Source organism: Plectropomus leopardus, chromosome 5 (genome assembly GCF_026936395.1).
Source record: "Plectropomus leopardus strain MGB_pleo_1.0 chromosome 5, ASM2693639v1, whole genome shotgun sequence".
NCBI classification, from domain to species: domain Eukaryota; kingdom Metazoa; phylum Chordata; class Actinopteri; order Perciformes; family Serranidae; genus Plectropomus; species Plectropomus leopardus.
In genome coordinates this window covers 12,828,995-12,847,690 of record NC_142180.1, presented here as the reverse complement: position 1 = coordinate 12,847,690, position 18,696 = coordinate 12,828,995, and the positions used below count along the sequence as shown (strand labels likewise).

The window sequence follows — 18,696 nt, the reverse complement described above, 5'->3', positions numbered from 1 at the left end:
CAACTTAAATAAATGATTTACAATCCAAATATCTCCCAGTCTTACAAAATAAAGATTAACACCCCTAAAACCCCCTTTCCTCATCCGTATACCTGCCACATTTTTGGCGGCTTTTTTGTGTAGTTTTTAAATTGATTTATGCTTGTGCTTTGGTTCAACCCATCACCCTACCCATTCCACAAGTCCACCCTGTACACTGAAATGCACAGGCTCTTTAGTTGTACGAACACATTGTTTTTTTTTAAAATAAATTCTCCTTTTAAATTATAACCCCCCTATCTGTCACAAAACATTTTTTGAATGTTGCCCAGAAGTGATTTAATTCTTGCATGTTTTTTTCAATGCATGTGACTTTAAAAACAGTGTGTTTGCGTGCTTCCTATATCCCACATTATCCACATTATGTACTCTCCTAATTAAGACCACAGACCCCTGCAAATATTACAGTTTACTAGATTTCAGGTTAAACTAGTCCTCCATCAGACAGAACAACTGGTTTTTAGTTGTCCCACCTGATGGATAGCTGAGTCTCATCAGTGGACAGTCTGAAAAAAATACGATGTAATTGTTTAATAAATTGCATTTGATGTTTTGTATCCTTTATTAGGTAGTGCCACGTGTCAGCTCCAGTGGTTGTCTCGCAGGATTCCACATTAACTCTGTCGGTATGCAGCGCTAGATTATTTTTTCACTGTATTTTGCTTGGCTAATAACTAAAGCACCGGCGACATGCTTATTTCCCATGCACTAACAACATGGAGAATCCTCGCCGACTTCAAATCGAATCACTATCACGCATAAATAGCACGATGCTCTGGCACTGAACTTTTCGATTCATTCCATTTCCCAGATGATGCCATCCGACTGCTTTTCTCTGATTATGCAGATGATATTACTTTTTTTTTCTTTGTCGATATGTGTTTAGGTGTCATTTGCAGTGGATGATGTTCTCATTGCTCAGTTTACCGCGCCCATAATAAGATCACCTGTGGTATGAATACATTTTCCCACTCTGCTCGTGTATTTGGATTTGCAGGGTAAATGAGTTTCTCTCAGCCTCGGAGAGAGCGAGAGAGACAGAAAGAGAGAGGGAGAACACATCAAGCACGTTCTTAGATTCACTTTAGAGCTTGACACCTCGGCGCTCGGTCAGTAAATGGCTTTTCTACAGGAGGAGGTGGGAAAGGGGTTTGTGTGTGTGTGCTTGCATCAACATCTGTGGATATCTCTGTGTGAGTGTCTATGCGGCTACAACACTGTACGTGTGTTTTCTCATGTTTCTGTGTGTCTTTTGTAAGTGTGTTTGTGTCCATGTGTGTGTGCGGTGGCGAATTTTACAGCCACATCTACATCCATATGCCCTCTTTGTATTCCACCCTGCTACCAGAGCACAGGCCTCAGCTGTCATTATTCCCTGTCCATCCACAGAGAAGTTATAGTTGGCAAAAAACCCATCAGGTGGGCAGGACAACGGATAATTGAGGTGATGATCGGAGCTGTTCAAAGACAATTGATAGTGATGGAGACAGGGGGAGCGGGGAGCTCAGCCGGCTGACCGAGCTCTCCGGGGGCTCGGGGAGCGCCAGACCAGAATGTGGAATAACACTAGCATGGATACTGCTGCTCCTGTACCACGAAAAATATCCAGTTTTTTACTGAATGTTAATCAAAAATATTCATCTTTCGACCAAATAAAAAGCTATTTTCTGCTTTACTTACAGAAAAAAAAGTTTTTTTCAAGAGCAGTGCAATATGTGCTGGCCTGGAGACCACCCTGGGCTTTATTAATAGCCCAAATCCCCATCGTCAAGCCTGCCTCAATCACACAGCAACATATTGAACTAGCAGAGAAAGCCATGACCTGAACATCATATTTCCAGCAGCTCCAATCCGAGTGACAAGTTGCCAAACTTCAAAATCTCCCAGAAAACCCAGTTAAGGCAAAGCAAGTTGTAAAGGCGTTTTTCATAAGCCGAGGGACAAGGGGGAACAAATGGAGGTTATTACTTTTCTCCATTCCAAATAGCCCCCTTCTGTCTGGCTGAAATAGGCCTGGCAAAAAAAATGTCTGTATATCTCACATCCATACCTGACATCATTCCTCTGGATTTTTCTATTACCTACTGGCACCTTTTTTCTCCTTTTTTTTCTGCATTTTTCTTCGCCCACACGCAAATGTTATCACCCAAATGTCATCAATTGTGTACATATAAAATCAGCTGGTAATGTGAACACATTGGCTGATTGTGTAGTTTTGGGAACATGCATCTTAGAAGTCCTTGGATGTCTTTGATGAAAACTTGCTGGCGAAACTATCCGTCGTGTTTCTGAAGTGTTACCTGACTTGCATGCAGGTGTTGTGTTTCTTGGAATCGATGAGTGCTCAGAGTCCAAGTGTGCAATATCAATAACTCCATCACACATATAGTGACAACTCGCGCAAAAAAAGTCATAGACACACATAAACGCGCGTACAATACAGAGGCAGCGTATCAATAACTCTCTCATTCGTGCGGTGACGCACACACACGCTGTCACAAACACGCTGTCACATGAAGACACTGTATCGATAACTCAATATCTCAGGTGTCAGTCTTATGTTGTGTGCCATGCCCTCTGAGTGGCGGGAGAGGGGGGAGCAGGTTGGCAGCAGAGGACAGGGAGGGACACTCCCTGACAAGGCCGTCACACCTTTCAATACCTCCACTCCACCTGTCATTAGCTCGTACGCGTGTGTGTGTGAACTCCTGGCTTGAGCTGGCACAGTCAGCAACTATCACTCCCCCCTCATTTCCACCACGCTCACACACGCACACACACGCACACACACACACACACACACACACACACACACACACACACACACACACACACACACACACACACACACACACCTCATCACCTCAACTTTCTGCAGACTTCACCTTAAAGCTGGCTGATCCGGGAGGGCGACCCACTCTAACACCCCCCCCCTTGTGGCTTCCTCCCTGCTGCACGATCCTCCACCAGCTCCTGAGTATTGACCTGAGCTGTCACCCCGGCCGGCACCCCTGACCCCCCTCGGCGGCTGGGGATCCATGGCGAGGCCGAAGGTTCAAATGATTTTCCTCCACCTCCTGCCATCCTGTTTTCCCAGTGAGCTGATTGCTAATGACAACATTAGAAAAGGGCATAATGGAGATTCCACAAACAATTTGCCCCTTGGATTTGCAAACCTAAATATCTGTAGAAGTTACAAAAGGGTGATGGATGATTGTTTTGTTTGTGTTTGCTCACAATGGAATGGTAAACCTGGGACGAGAAATTGTTTGGTGCTTAAAGGCTGTGGGCCTCCATGGGCCTTCGGCTTGGAGCAGTTTGTTCATAAAAAATATGGTGAATAATTGAAAAAGTAATGAAATTACTTTATTCTTGTTCATAAGTATAAAAACGCATTGCTGATGGGGTGTCCTGTTGGTTTCTAGTGTAAGGCAACATATTCTCATCCTCATCCCAACTCATCATATATTGCTGCTTAGTCAGTTGCCGTCCACGTATATATATTATGTGCTACATGTGGCGTGTCAGTTTATGCTCGTAAAATGCATTGTCTTTTCAAAGTACTCTCCCGTTTTCACAGGAAATGAACAGTTTCTGCTCTTAAGATGCATACGTTCTTTTAAATAAAAAAACTTACAACATAGGTATAACCTTGTATTTATGTCAGTTTCCTTGTGCAGAAAAAGCACATTTTAGGTTTGGAAAAAACATCATAGTTTGGCTCAACGTTCATACGGGAACAACAAACAGAAGGCTCAAAGGTGAAAGTCTAGGGTTTGTTGCACACTTCCACCACCCCTCTTGTCCTACCCATAGGGACTTTCCAGCTCCTTACATTACATCCTTACTGGCAGTGTTTCAAACTATGTCATATTCACTAACATGGAGGGACGGGGTTTATTGGGGAGCCGTTGTGTTGAAAGAGGTTGACGCTCCAGCAACAGTTGTGTATTTAGAACAACTATATTACAAGATCAATATGTTTCGGCTTGCAGCCTTCATCAGGATTAAAGTTGTCTTAAATTCTACAAGAGCTTCGACCTCTTTTGATATATTTCCCCTCTGTATGCACCTTGGTTGTAGGTGAAGTTGTGCCAGACACTCTTACCCTGCTTCCAGAGCTGTCATAACGTCCATCTTTATAGTACAGTGGTGGTCCAAATGGACTTTGTGTGCATTTCACCCAAATCTCTTTCTCCTAATTTCCTGTCATCTCTCCTCTATCCACTATGAAATAAAGGCCGAACAGTGCGTAAAATCAGACCTGCACTGATGTAAATCAGAATCAGAATCAGAATCAGAATCTGCTCTACTAAGAAACTCTAGCACTGAAAGGGTCAATAAAATATACTCAAAGAATAAAAATTTGCTTTAAAACTTCATTTTTTTTTACAAAAGGAAAATGCAGAGTTGAAACAAGAGCCCGTCTGACGATAATAAAACTAGTCCCTGCAGTCTTTTATCTTTCACCTCGCGGATTAATGCTAATGTAAGTTTCTCTCTCAGCGCAACCAATAACATGCTGCCAAATATCCTAAAAGGATCCCCAGAGCAGCCCTGATGCTCCTCCATTACAGGCCTTATAATAGCTGCCTGAGATATATGTATTTATGTGGCAGGAAATAACATCAGAGTGAATTGCCATAACAACTTTATAAATCAGGCAGGCACAGGGATGGCAGGTACGGGAGAGAGAGAAGGGGAGAGAGGCAGTGCCAAGGTGGCGGTAACGCTCATGAGAGGTATCTGAGACGGCATCCATCACCAGAAAAAGGTTAAACACCGGATTGCCATATTGGAAGCCCCCCAAAAACGCAAGCCTTTCTACATCAACTCCATCCATGTTGAACCTCCTGGTCTCGCAGGTCGTCCCGTCCCCCATCCATCGAGGAAAACAGGGGAGATCTCCCCATTAATCAAAAGTTACAAACAGACTTCACCGTGTCATAACTCTTGCGATGGGCTTTTCCGTTGATTGATTCCTATACACACATACTGTCTGATTACCATAATGTGTTCTTGTGGCGAAAATTCTGGCGGCAGGGGCGAGTGGGGGTGGGGGTTGGAGGGAGGGTGGTGTTGGTAAGGAGGTTTGGGGAGAGGAGGGGGGTGCTGTTGTGAAGCGAGCGGGAAGTAAATAACAAATGGCCCAGACCCCACCTCATCCGGAGTGATTTCAATCCAATGTTCCATCATAGCTAGTGGAGAGAGGCGAGTGTTTGGGGTTTGGGCTATCAATTACAGATATGTGTAGGCAGGCAGACACTATCATTTCGCTGATTGTCACCAGTCCACCGCAGTGACATCAGGAAGTGATTCATCAGTCTATTTCCTGTGACACACGGAGAAAGATGACATGTGAGGGCCTGTGGAATTATGGGGGATCCTGAAAGAAGGGCTCTTTAACATGCTTGGGGGCCAACACATTCTAATGCAGACATTTAACCTCTCTCCGCCAGCGATTGCTCTTGACTGACTTGGTCCATTCATTTATTTCAGCCAGTGTCTGGCTGTTGATGAAACTATCCGCTCTATTTGTTCACCAGCGTGTCAAAACGTGTGTCGGCGGCACGGCAAACACTGAGAAGTTGCCTTTTTACAAGTAGCTCCAAACAAATCGTTACACTTAAAAAAATGTGACAAATTAACATCCATATGAAAGAAAAAAAGTTACTAGATAATAACGTGTTTCATGATTTATTATTATTTTCACATTGATAGACAGCAGATATGATTGTAAATCTTGTAGCAGTTGCAACAACAATGTTGAAGTACCAGCATGAATAAACACTAAAACAATATTAAATTTAATAAAAGGAAACTGTGATTATATGGTAATTATCTCAGTGTATTTATTCTTCATTAAGTCAAGGTAATTCCCCCATGATAGTGCTGAATAACTCAAAAAGGAAATTTAAAGGGACATGGAGGGGAAAATTAGTTTTTATCTTTCTTAATTTGTTTATTTCTAAAATAAATGCTCAACAAGTAAAATGTTATGGTCTTATTGTACTGTGTGATAATTTACCCCCTCTGATGTGCACAGTGTCATTTAACATTTTGTTGTTGTAGTATAGCTTGAACCAAACAATTCTTCATCATTTTTCGATATTTGAAATTACAAATAACAAGTGTGCAACTGATGATCGTTTCCATTATTGAGTCACCGGCTAATTATTTTCTCGATGATGGCCTTTAACGTATCAGAAAATTGTTGGAAAAATTTGAGTTGGAAGAATGTGGTTTGCCACTCTTTTAGCCTTTGGTTGAAAGATTTAAAAGCAAGTGTGGCACTTGGAAATTATCCCTATATGCTGAGAAACAAAGCCTTTGTGAGTAAAGTGATATTCAGGAGATGTTTTAGGAATTTGTTTGGTTAAGGTTAAGGCTAAGATAATAGGGATAAACTAATTTTATTGAGGAGTGCCACACTCAGTCCTAAATGTCACCTTTGTCACTATTATTGTCAAATGTCACTATTATTATTCTTATTATTATTATTCTTATTATTATTATTCTTCTTATTATTATTATTAGTCGTTAACTTACATAATGCCGTATTTTCTAATTGTGAGGGGAATTATTACATGTTGCATAGAGTTTTCCAGATCCGATGGTAACATCTCTACATTACTTTTGTCCAACCGACAGTCAAAACCCCACAGATATTAAACTATTATCGCATAAGGCCAAGATAGCAGCAAATTAGTTCATTTGAGAGGCTGTATTTTAAAATTTTTATTTTTTTGAATTTTTAAAGCATTATGGCCACAAAAAATAACATAATCGATTACTCGGTTATAAAAAATACAATCTTGCTTTTCATTTCGACTGATGTTGCTGTTGATAAACTGGTCACAAGACCATTTGTTTCGGCTCTAAAAGAGCAATACACAATACAAGAGCACTGTTGAGAATCAGAATGGAATATTGCCGTATCTTTGTATTATTTGGAAAAATAAATAAAGAATAAAAATAACATTGCTTTTTGTCTGGCAGACGTGACAGGAATGTGACTATGGTGGCCCATCACCACTGCATGGATAGAAAGGAAACAGAGGTAAATGTCCTGTGCCTTGTGTTACTCGCAGGTCATCCTTCCTCAGAGATTCATACCAAGCTGGCAGTAAGCACAGATGATACCAGCAGGCCAAACTTTATTCCTCCCCGTTGCAATTGCGTCTGTGAGCAGTGACTCTATCAATCTGCTGGCGGTTGGGAAGATTGCCTAATCCGGTAGCCAAGGGACTCTTATCATCAGTCTGTCTCCTGTATGTGTGTGTGCTTGTGTGTGTGTGTGACCAGTCAGTACCTTATTGGTGGGAAATGTATGTACTGCTCCTCTGCTTAACATTGTCACCCTCATTTGTAAACACAGTCATCCATCAGGCGCCGGCCCCCCACTTATCCAAACAGATGACGAAGGTGTATGTTCTTATAATTTGCTCTCATCTCGGAGAGAGAGGGAATAATAATAATCTCTCCCTGATGTACAGTTGCCCCCTCCTCCTCCTTCTCCCCTTTTTTCCTCCACTTTCATTCTCTCCTCTTTCCCTCTTTATCGGTTGTGGATAGTGTATTAATGAAGCGGCCTAATTTGACACCCCACCGCGGTGTAATGGATTAAAACGCACCGCTGCCATCCGTCTGCCAGCCACAAATAAAGCACGCAGTATAAATATTGTAATTCATACCTGTAATAAGAATCATGGTGCCACCTCTTGCCTGTGCGATAATAATCTTAACCTGCTGATGTCTTGCAGATTGGAAAAATCTGCAAAACGTATGGGTGTTTTGGAATGCATGCTTGTGCTGCGCGGATGCCCACCGTTTATGTAAAATTGTGCAAATTTTCTTGTTTTCTATTCTTCTTGCCTATACTATGTTTTGTGAGGCTTTAATGAACACATGCGGTATGCTTTTGACTCCCCTTATGTTCTAATATTTTCATCATGGAGCTGCAAAATTGGAGTAAATCAAGGGCATAGCCATTGGGACGGGGGATAACCAAATCGCCCCCCCCACCTCCCCAATTTTCCAGCTAATTTTCTTATTTCATTAAAGTGCTTCAAAAAAAAATCAAAAGCAAGTTCAGCATGACAGTATAATAGATAAATAGGCAATAATAAAAAACTACTACTGTCTAAATGAATGACACATGCAGTGCAACATAAATGGCTGAAGCTTTACTCAGACTTCACTTGGGCTAAATGAAAAATATTAAAGTCATATACGTTTATTAATACGCCCGTGAGCACCATTGTTGTTCACTGGGTAACTGTGTGACTAATTGTGCAGGTAACTTAGCTACGAAAGCTGACATTGGTGATAGTTAATTGATTAGTATTTGACATATGCCACTCTATGCAATTTTGACGCTTTTTGGCAAAATATTCTTTGTTTCCACAATCACAATTCCAGAACAAAATAACAAATTGACAATTATCTTGTTGTGCATGTCCAGACTGAAGTGAAATGTTTTTATTGGTGTCATGTTTCATGTTTCCCATCAATAGCTGATAGGAACATTAACAGATCCTAAATTTACGCAAAGCTAGTAGATGGAATATGCTCAGATTATAATGGTGTTTGCTAGCTAATGCATAGAAAGTATGCTAGCTAGCTTATGAACTGACGAGAACTTTTTCTATAAAAAGTAATGCAGGAAAAAATCGTATATATCCCTTGTAATATTAAACCCCATGTGTTTTACAGGGCTGCAATCAAGTGACCAGTGTGCTGGTGGGAGTAAAGAAGGAAGCGCTCCTCATGAAGCAGGCTGGGATGGTGGATGGGTCACAAAAACACAGAACTTTCCTCCAGGAGACCGGTGTTAGAAACTGTGTGGATTTTCAGTGAACTTCGAGTCATTTTAAGGTATGTCCTCACCATATTTCTTTTCCTTTAGTGTGGTTAGCAACTGTTGTGTGAGGATTTTTATAGGATATCATATGGAGGGTATGGTGCATGGTGAGAAAATTCATTCATAAAATTATCAGTTTTATAACACTTCACAAAAGCTATCACAATCAGCAGTGCACTGAATATAATTTTAAGCTTGGTGGCTGGATGTTTTTAGCTGAAATGCACTTCAGAAGGCACACAAATATATATACATTTAATGTACACAGGATTGAACCTGTTTTCAAAGAACCAGATATTTTCTAACGCAGTTAGAAATCATCCTTTACACTTATGAATCAACCAGAAGCGTTTTTATATCCATCAAGTCATAGAAATGCTCCAGCTGTCAGTCATGTAACATTGTCTATGGGAAAAAGATGAATGGACAACTCTATCTCTGCAATGATCATAACCTCCTCCCTTTTCACTTTCATTGCAACCACACCTCATCTCTCTTTTCTTTTTGCTCTTTTTTTTTAATCATCATCATGTTCATCATCATCATAGTCCAGCCATCTACTTTAGCAGCAGGTGTCTTGACTTTACCAACTCTTCTGTGTAAGCCGCTCAGACAGGTCAGCACTTTCGTCACGCTCTTGCAAGAAGCTTTAATCCTTTGCTCCCGATAAGAGCCGGGCCATTGTGCTCCCGGCTTTGTGTGTTGCCAAACGTGGTTGACACGCTGAAATAGTCATTGATAACAACTTTATGAATGGACATATGACTCGTGGCAAGCTGCATGGGAAAAGATCAGCAAGGCGGTTATGAGTGGAGATGTTGTTGCCATCTGTTCAGGCTACTGGAGGCCCTCTGAGATTTAGACTCTTATGTCTTCATAGCAAATATTTCTGAATGTTGAGTGTACTTGCAGCTGTTGCTTAAAAATACTTAATTGTGAAGAAGAAACCTACACCGAATACAATTTGAATTCTAGATATGAACATAAAAATATCCATATTTATACGTTTGAAGTCACAATAAGCAATAATGCAGCAGGTGCTGCTGGTTAGGAATCAGTGACTGCTCAATTTCTTTACTTGAAATGTATTTTAGTTGTTTAAATATATCTCAAAATATAGCTTTTCTCAGCAAATGAAGTATTGTTTATAGAACTTGTAGAACTGAGTTCCTCATTGAATCCACTGAATTTAAATGAGTTTCTAATGTTATGCACTACAGCCACAAAATCAGCCTAATCCCCTCAACAGCATTATGGTTGACTATTGTATTCAGAAGTGGACCTCTTGTATAAGCACTCTTACAAAGAGGGCCTATCCTAACCGATGCCTTCTGAATAGCAAACATCCCAGTGCCTCCATTTGCAATGTAGATGTGTGTGTGTGTTCCCGCTCTCTATTGAATTGTTTTCTTAATCGTTTCCTTTGTGCCAAGAAGTAAAGAAAACAGATTGTGTCTGAAGAGCATTGGAAGTGCCAATGACCCCTGGTCACGACAGCAACATTAGGACTGCCAGAACAGCAGATAAAGAGCCAGGCGGGTCAACCACTCTGTCCTGCCATGATTGCTAGCACCAACATTTTCTTAAAGGGAGACCGCTTGGAATTTTGTGTAGCCGCTTGCATTTTTAAAGAACTGGGAAAGAGTAGAAATAATTCTTTGTTTTTGCCGTAAACCCAACTTTTGCTAGATTTGAAATAATTTAAAACATCCGCTTCATCTCTGTCATTGCTGTAAAAATACGGCCAAATTCTAACAGTAGGCTTATGATTCTTTTTTTTTCCAAAACTAAAGTGAAACACTATAAATCTTGATGCTTTTTTTGTTGCCCAAAATACACTCAATAAATAGTAGGCTGCTGCATGACTGACGGCAATATGCAGTGTTTTTCCTTTTACAAGAGATTGGCTGAACAGAGAGACAGAAGCCACGTGTAACCATCGTAAATCATCATATTATCCACAGTATTGCACTGTAAACCTCATATTCTGCTTTGGAATACTGTAATAAATTTAACGGTAATATACTGTTGAAGTAAATTACCGAAGTACTACATAAGAATATTGGTAGGATTCTGGCAATTATAGCTGCCAGTAGTTTCCATAATTTTCGAGAACATTTGTTATAGTGTATATTTGTCCTGTCACTCTCCACTATATCCCCTCATTCTTTTTTTCCAAACTTTATTTTTATGTTTTCTCACTAAATATGGACACAAACAATCAACCTCACCCTCCCCACACACCCAAAAAATAAATGAATTAGAGAACAAATAAATAAAATGTCAATAGATTTAAAAATAAATAAATACATTTTAAAAGATGAGAATACTACGATGTAATTACACATCACACATAAATCATAACAGTTCATGTTATACATATATACATATATATAAAATCAACTATGAGAGAAGCATTCAGCTCCCAATGCAATAATATCTAATGTATCGATATACACACACACACACACACACACACACACACACACACACACACACACACACATATACACACATACATATATATATACACACACATATATGGATAGATAGATAGATACACACACACACACACATATACACACATACATATATATATACACACACATATATAGATAGATAGATAGATTACATATTATTGCACTGGGAGCTGAGTGCTTCTCTTATCTTAGTAAAAAAAAGGCACATTCTTAACTTATAAATGTAGCGCACACTGTAGCAATGATCAAAAGGCCAAAACATTGTATGATTGGAAAGAAACCTAATTGCCTTTCAAACCTCCGTGGCACGTTCTATTTATTAATCTGAAAGTGGTTCCAAATCTTGGGGATAATGAAAATCTCTTTTATAAATATGTATGCAGTGAAGTCACAACATAATAGGGGCCTGGTGAAAAACAGGAGGCAGCAAGGCGTCTGAAGGATGAGGCGCAGGCCCTGCAGAAAAGAATGTTCCCCCAGCAGAAATTGGTTTAATTAATAGGACATTTTACATAATGATTACAGTGTAATTGCACCGACTAGCAGAGTGTCATTAAATATATCCTTGCTCCTTTACAACACCCTCCAGCTAAAAATAATGAGTTACATTGGAAATCACTATGCAACAGGTTCATAAATAACATTTAAGCCCATACAAGGCAAGTACTTATAAATAATAAATATTTGCCTTTTGTAATTGAAGAAAAAATGACTGCCTCTTTTTTTCCCGCTGCTGCACGCTGCTTTGTCCTGTTGTAGCAGAGGAAAGGAGATTTTTCCCATTTTTTCCCCTCTTGTAAGTGCTGAATAATTTATTTGCCGGCTAATAGTCAACACTGTCAACACCCGGTGGTTAAAATATACCTGTGTCCAGATAAATGCAGCAGCAGGCTACAAAGCGATTATTCCCTGCTTCCAGATATTTTGTTGGATGCAGTCCCTGTATACACTGCAGTAAATCACCAACTTCCAATTACCTTCCTCCATAAAACAAGGCTCGTATTCAAATCAGGCCCCAAAAGAGAGAGACAGAGACGGGGACAACTGAACCCGTGCCTGGGGGCGCTGACTGAATGTGTGCATGCATGAGTGTGCGTCTGCATGGAGGGAGGGGAAGGGATGGAGGGGGGTGGAATTTGTTTCTTCGTTTAATGCTTATTTCATTTTACTGCAAAGTGGCACCGCTCCACTATCCCTGCAATAGCGCTTTCATGCTGGCTGGGTTTTCATTGGCTTAAAAAGTTGGCTACTGAAATATTTTCATTAGTCTTTCTTCAACTGAAGAGCCAAAAGTTTCTCTTGAATATGGTCCAAAACCGGATGAAAGAGTTAGATATGCCATGATCAAGTGCCAGGATTGTAGAATTACCAACGCGGTGGTAATTGTTCTCAGGGGATTGTTGTGCTGTAAGTGGATCTATCAATCATTTTTATGTATTGGAGCTCGAAGGCGGATATTGGAGGCCCCCGCTTGAGTCCTTGCTACTGTTGGGTGATTATCTTTCATCTTCAAAAAGTCAACCTTTCAGGAATTAAGAAAAGTGAAAAATTGCTTTGAAATATTTTTGGAATTACATTTATGTTTATAAGAGTTTTGGAGTAACAAAACATTCTCAGTACAAAAAGTTGATAAAAGAAAAACATTTGGGAGGGTTTTTTTGTATTCAGACAGTGTATAGTTTATTATATTAGAGTTCACTGTCGTCCTGAGATTTTGTGGTCATATCTCTGCATCAGTTTATCACTGGATTATAGGGATTTTGTTTGTTGTCTCTGCACCCTCTATGAACTCTCTGAGCACAGTTTAAAGACATCAAGGTACTAGTGATCACGAAGGCAGATTGTTGCGTCAACTCACATCGCCTCATGTCACCTTGTGTCACCTGTGTTGCACTCAAACATGCCACAAAGACTTATGTTTCCATCTCACTCCCTCTTGACTTGAGTTGTTTGTTGGCTTTCCTCACTTAAGAATCTCCTCTTGTGCGCTGAGCTGAACTGCTTATCAGAGTGATTTAATTCATCAATAGGCTCCACTGTCTAGGACCCTGATTCAACATGCTGAATCAACCAAAACAAAGCCGACATAGGCCGACTACTGCCAACTGTGCTGGACAACACCACAAAAAGTGGGGTAACAAACACTTACCGATGTCCCGACATTGACCGACGTTGGCCCGTCAGCTTGGTGTGTCAGGGCTCTTACATATGTGGGCGTGTGTTTGTGTGGGAAACTTTGTCACTGCGTTTTATTAAATGTAGTCGTCCATGTACTGGAACATAAGTGCTACTTGTGCGTGTACTTTGTCACGCCCCAGATCAGCTTTTTGATTCAGACTTTCAGCAGTTTATAGAAAAGACATCACATGCATATTTTTATCATATGATATCATAAACCCTCCGGTACTCTTAGATCCTCTTTTGCAGTCCATTTCTCTTCGCCATCATTTGACTACCACAGGCTTCAGCCGCTCTGCCCCCTGCCTTTGGAAACAAGACATTCGGATATTAACATCCCATCCACCTTCAAATCCTGTTTGAAAACACAGCTTTTCAAGCTCTTATATTCAGTTTAATTTTATGGTTAACACACATCTTGACTTGATGATGATTTTAGTATAATGCTTTTATACCTGTTGTTGTTGTTACCTGTTGTTATGGCAACGATTTTTTAAAAGTTATTATATTAACTTATTAGTGTTTGCCTTCATAATCTATGGATTCATTACTTCTTATTTTTAACTGTGTCTTGTGATGTGTCCTTGAGTGCTTTGAAAGGCGCCTCCAAATCAAATGTATTTTTATTTGTAAATATACAATAACATTTTCAAAAATGAGTGATTCTGATAGCAACAATGAAATGGAGACACAATACATTTATGACCTGAAGTATACAGAAGAAGAACTTTTGCAGAGGAGACTGAACGGCCCAAACAGAGAGATGTGCAGGAATGCTGAAGTTCTACAGTTGAGATAATACAGTGCCAAAGTATGGCTGTCTGACGGAAAGGTAAAGAGATGAAAATACTCCAAATATAGCTTACACTTAAGCTGACATTGATTTTTAGGCTGCTAAAATATGTTTTGCTGCAGCCTGCATTGCTTTGTGTCCCCGGCGGTACTCCTGTCTGCTTCTCCTGCCGTGCCAACCAACATCTACTGTAGTAATACACTGACTATAGATAAGTGCCCCATACAACCCCTCTCCTGCAAAAGTCTGAACTATCCCTTAAAGCTTTCAGGGAATTGATGTTAGTCAGTAGTACAGTGGTACAACTTAGCATCTATATGAGTGTGTGAAATTCATGTTGCTTCCTTACACCGCCCACATTCAACGACCTCCTTCTTGTCCTGACATCACCAATCCCTCTTGTCATTTTGGCTCTTTTCCTCCACATCCTACTATCCTTCTTGTCCCCATTAAACTAGCACAAAGTCTCTGACAAATGTCTGCCCAGGTATCATCATCACACATGCAGATTCCCCCCGAACACGATTCACTTTTGATCAGCACCTCTGTATGCCGGTGGATAAAAAACATTCAGGATGCTCTCCTTGCTGCTCGCCTCCCTGCCTCTGAGTGTATTAAATACCCCGCTTCCACTCCACACACACACACACAGGCACTCACACAACCAGCCGCCTTTCCCTCCATACCTATATTCCGGCGGCAGACACCATCAATGGATTGCATTTATGCAGAATGCATCAATAACCGGAAAAACTAAGAGGCCTTGTCAGGGACGGGGAGTTGTCACAGGCGCGGGCAAACGATTCTATGCGGTGCTCATCTGAGCTGCAATCAGCCCATAATCTGAGTATACATCAGGCCTCTGTGACATGGAAATTTCCTGCTCCTCCGCTCTCATTTTCAGAGGCAGTAATCACAGGGAGAGGCGCTCAACCTCACCGAAATGTATAAATAATTTTCATTCAAACATATTAACAGTCAAAATACCAGAATCCATCATGGAGGTGCGGGGAGCTTCTTAAGAAGCAATCAGGGCCTCTGCATGTGTTCTTTGTCTTTGGCAGCTGAGAGACAGGGTGCAGATTACTTGTGCGAGTCCTGTTTTGCATAATAGCCTACCCCCTTGGTGCTTTTAAACTTTCCTGCCGATCCATTACGTTTACCAAGCCCAGTTCCCTGCCTGTCTTTAATATCATGCTTCCTTGGGAAGAAGATCTGGACGAGGGTTTAAAGACCTTTTTATTAAGGCAGGCATGTGGGCCTCCATCCATCTTCCCCAACCGGCAGACACGTTTATGTTCCATGGACGGGTTATGTACCGCCATCTTAAAAAGCGAAAACTTGCCCTTTTTACCTCATTGGGAAAAAAGGAATTTTGGAGACGAGTTGGTGGTTTTCAAGGTTACCAGGCCAGAAAGACCCGCAGCAGTATGGGAATAAAACATCTCTTGTAGTGTATGTTGTGTGCAATCAAGCTATATTGCATCATTCTATGTTAAATTTAAATGAAAGACAGTATTGGCCCTGAATAGAGACCCCTTGTGCCTACATCGGATGGTGTCATATCCTCAACACATTTATGTATAAAGATGTAAAATGGCATAATCCAGGCATAACACCATCTCATTAAAGCACAGCAAAATATCCCTTTTTTCATGCCAGAGGAGAAAGAGGATGTTAGCGCAATTCACAGGAGGTGAAAATTAAGGCAGTTTGAGCTTGGAAGCCACCCGAGCCTGACAGGACATGGGCTGCAGTTTTATGTCACGTCGTTTATCTGCAGTTTATATTTTCTATGACCGCATTGTCTCTTTCAAGAACCTTTGGAAAATACACAGGCTGTAAAAACAGCCACCTCTTGTCTGCGGTGTACCTCACAAATGCTAATGTTTTTGTAACAGTTGCAGCCTCTTAATGATCCACAAACACTTTTTGTAAGATATTTCTTTCTAATGTCGCTTTATGTCTTTCCTAAGCAGCAGATGTGGGGTCAGTGAAGGTGGAAACCTTAGGAAAAGTAGGCGAGTAATGAAACAGTCTGAAAATGGTGTAAAGCTAGTGAGGGATGCCCTCATCGTCGACGATAAAGCACACTGAGGCAAAGCAAACACCCATGGATCACAACCCTTTTCATTACAACTGTAAGAGATCCATACTTTCCATTTCTCACCATCAGCTTTAAACGGTAAAACCCAAACTTTGATGTAAAGTTCCATAATAAAAAGAATAATAATGGCTCTCTGTGTGCTTACTGATTAATGGGTTGGATCTTAGCTGTGTGCAGACAGAGAGCAGAATATATTCTTTTCTAGCTGGAATTAAAGTGAAAAATAGGCATGTCTTATCTTTGAATCAAAAGATGTGGTTCTTGCCTGACCTCTGACAGATTGTCCTAAAAATGGAAAGATTTCAGTGTGGTATCTTCTTAAAAATGCTGCCACCCATTCTTTCCTTTTTCACCCTTTCCTTTATTATTCTTTTTATAATGAGGTAAAAAATGTTTTATTAACTCAGAGACCCAAGGCTGCTGCATAACAGCAGTTTCACAACAGTGAATACAATGTAGACAACTAGGCCACAATAATTGCCACACACTACAATAGAGCTCAGCGGACTTGAATTTTGAAATCGGAAGTGTTCACCTCACACTATTTATATGTATGTTCCTTCTTTGCATGGAACTAGAGACCCTTTAAACCAGTGGTTCCCAAACCGTCCAATCATGCGGTCCAGATTTCTCCTTAGTTATTAGTTCAAGGTCCACGCATGATAAATTACCACATATACAATTTTATTTCACAAAATGTAAACAACTTGTTGGCTTAGAACCCACAGAATTAAAGCATATTGCAACAATGAACAGCACTTCAAAATAAAAGCTTTGTGTCGGATATTCATTGTACTTCAAAACAGTGTGGTTTGATTTTTTTTCTTTTCAAATTTTACATGTTTGCAAGTCACTTGTGTTCTATTCAGAGTGGAGCCATGACCCACCGGTTGGGAACCACTGCTTTTAAACATCTCATTTTTATTTATTCCTGTGTTACCTAAACGCTGACATTTACACATTAACCATTGTGCGTTCATGAGAGCTCGACAACGCTGAATCACTGTGCAGCACTTAATCCATTACAGCAACGTGTACGCTAACATTTACATGCTATTGAAACATATTGTACAGTTCACTTGATTGTAATTCGCAGTGTACCAACATTTTTGTGAGCCACAATAGGTCGTTCTGTAAAAACACAAGCAAAAGACTCATCAAATCATCCATCTCAGAAACCACCGACAGTGAAAAGGGTGAAGTAAACGCAGTTAGGTGTGCTGCTGACTTAGCAGCTACAGGGAAGTGCAAATGAAAGACTCGATAATATTTAGAGAATTAACTCAGACTTTTATGATGTATGAAGTGGGGGGGGCAGCTTTGGCCTGAAAAAACATTGAAGACTCGTGACCTAAACACTAAGTCTTTGTAAATATATCTTAGTAAGTAATTAGTAAGTATTGTATAGGTCCAATCTCCAATCTCCAAACTTTTAACGCTGAACAACTGATGGCATATACAGACCATTATCCTTTAGAGTACTGTGGATGGTAGTACCACACATGCATGTTGTGGAAGTGTTTATTCAATTGTAAATCAGGACGGCAAAGAGAAAAATGCTGTCTCTTGTTACATCCATTTCTTGCTCCTCCCTCTCCCTTTCCTCTTGGTTGTCCCCTTTCTCTGGCCCTCTCGACTGTAAGGGCAACAAGGAATTATAGCTCACTGAAGTGCAGTGGCAAAGCCCCAGAGATTCATAGACAGTCTCAATGATAAAGTCCAATCCGAGAGAATCGCTACTAGTGCAATAACAGCGAGAGAGGGTCACAATAAAGTTTAGTTTAATGACAAGAACAAATAACTTTAACATTTGGCTGGGGCACTGAACTCCTTCCTCGGGATCGCATCTGATATATCAGCGGGCAACTGCCCGTGACTGCTGGGCGATTGTGCTCGCCACTCTGGCACTACTGATGCATGCAGGGTCCCGTGGCAGGTGTCCATTTTATAGACTTATTCAGTTCGAAATGTTGGACACTGGCTGTGGCTCAAGCTGGGGCGGAGAGGCCTGGCTAGATTATTGTTACTGCACAGCTGACATGTCCCCGGTTTCTCTCTGTGCTGCTATCTGGCCCTGACACTCTACCTAACTGTTAGCCACTGAATAGCTAACAGCCAGCGTCTGAGGTGATATCAAGGCTACTGCTGCAGAGCTTGGACAGAGTCCTGAGGACAGAGCCACTTAGCCTCTAATCGCCACACAAATGACACAGAGCAGAAGAGGAATTATAGGCGA

The 18,696-nt window shown here is 40.7% G+C and overlaps 1 long non-coding RNA gene across 1 annotated transcript in view; it reads left to right on the top strand.

Moving 5' to 3' along the window:
- LOC148189535 (uncharacterized) overlaps nucleotides 1–8,910 on the top strand; it is a 49,797-nt gene extending 40,887 nt beyond the window's left edge. Inside the window, exon 3 of the long non-coding RNA XR_015776523.1 lies at nucleotides 8,755–8,910. This is a non-coding gene — a long non-coding RNA (uncharacterized LOC148189535). The remainder of the gene's footprint in view (nucleotides 1–8,754) is intronic.
- Nucleotides 8,911–18,696: the final 9,786 nt, after the last annotated feature.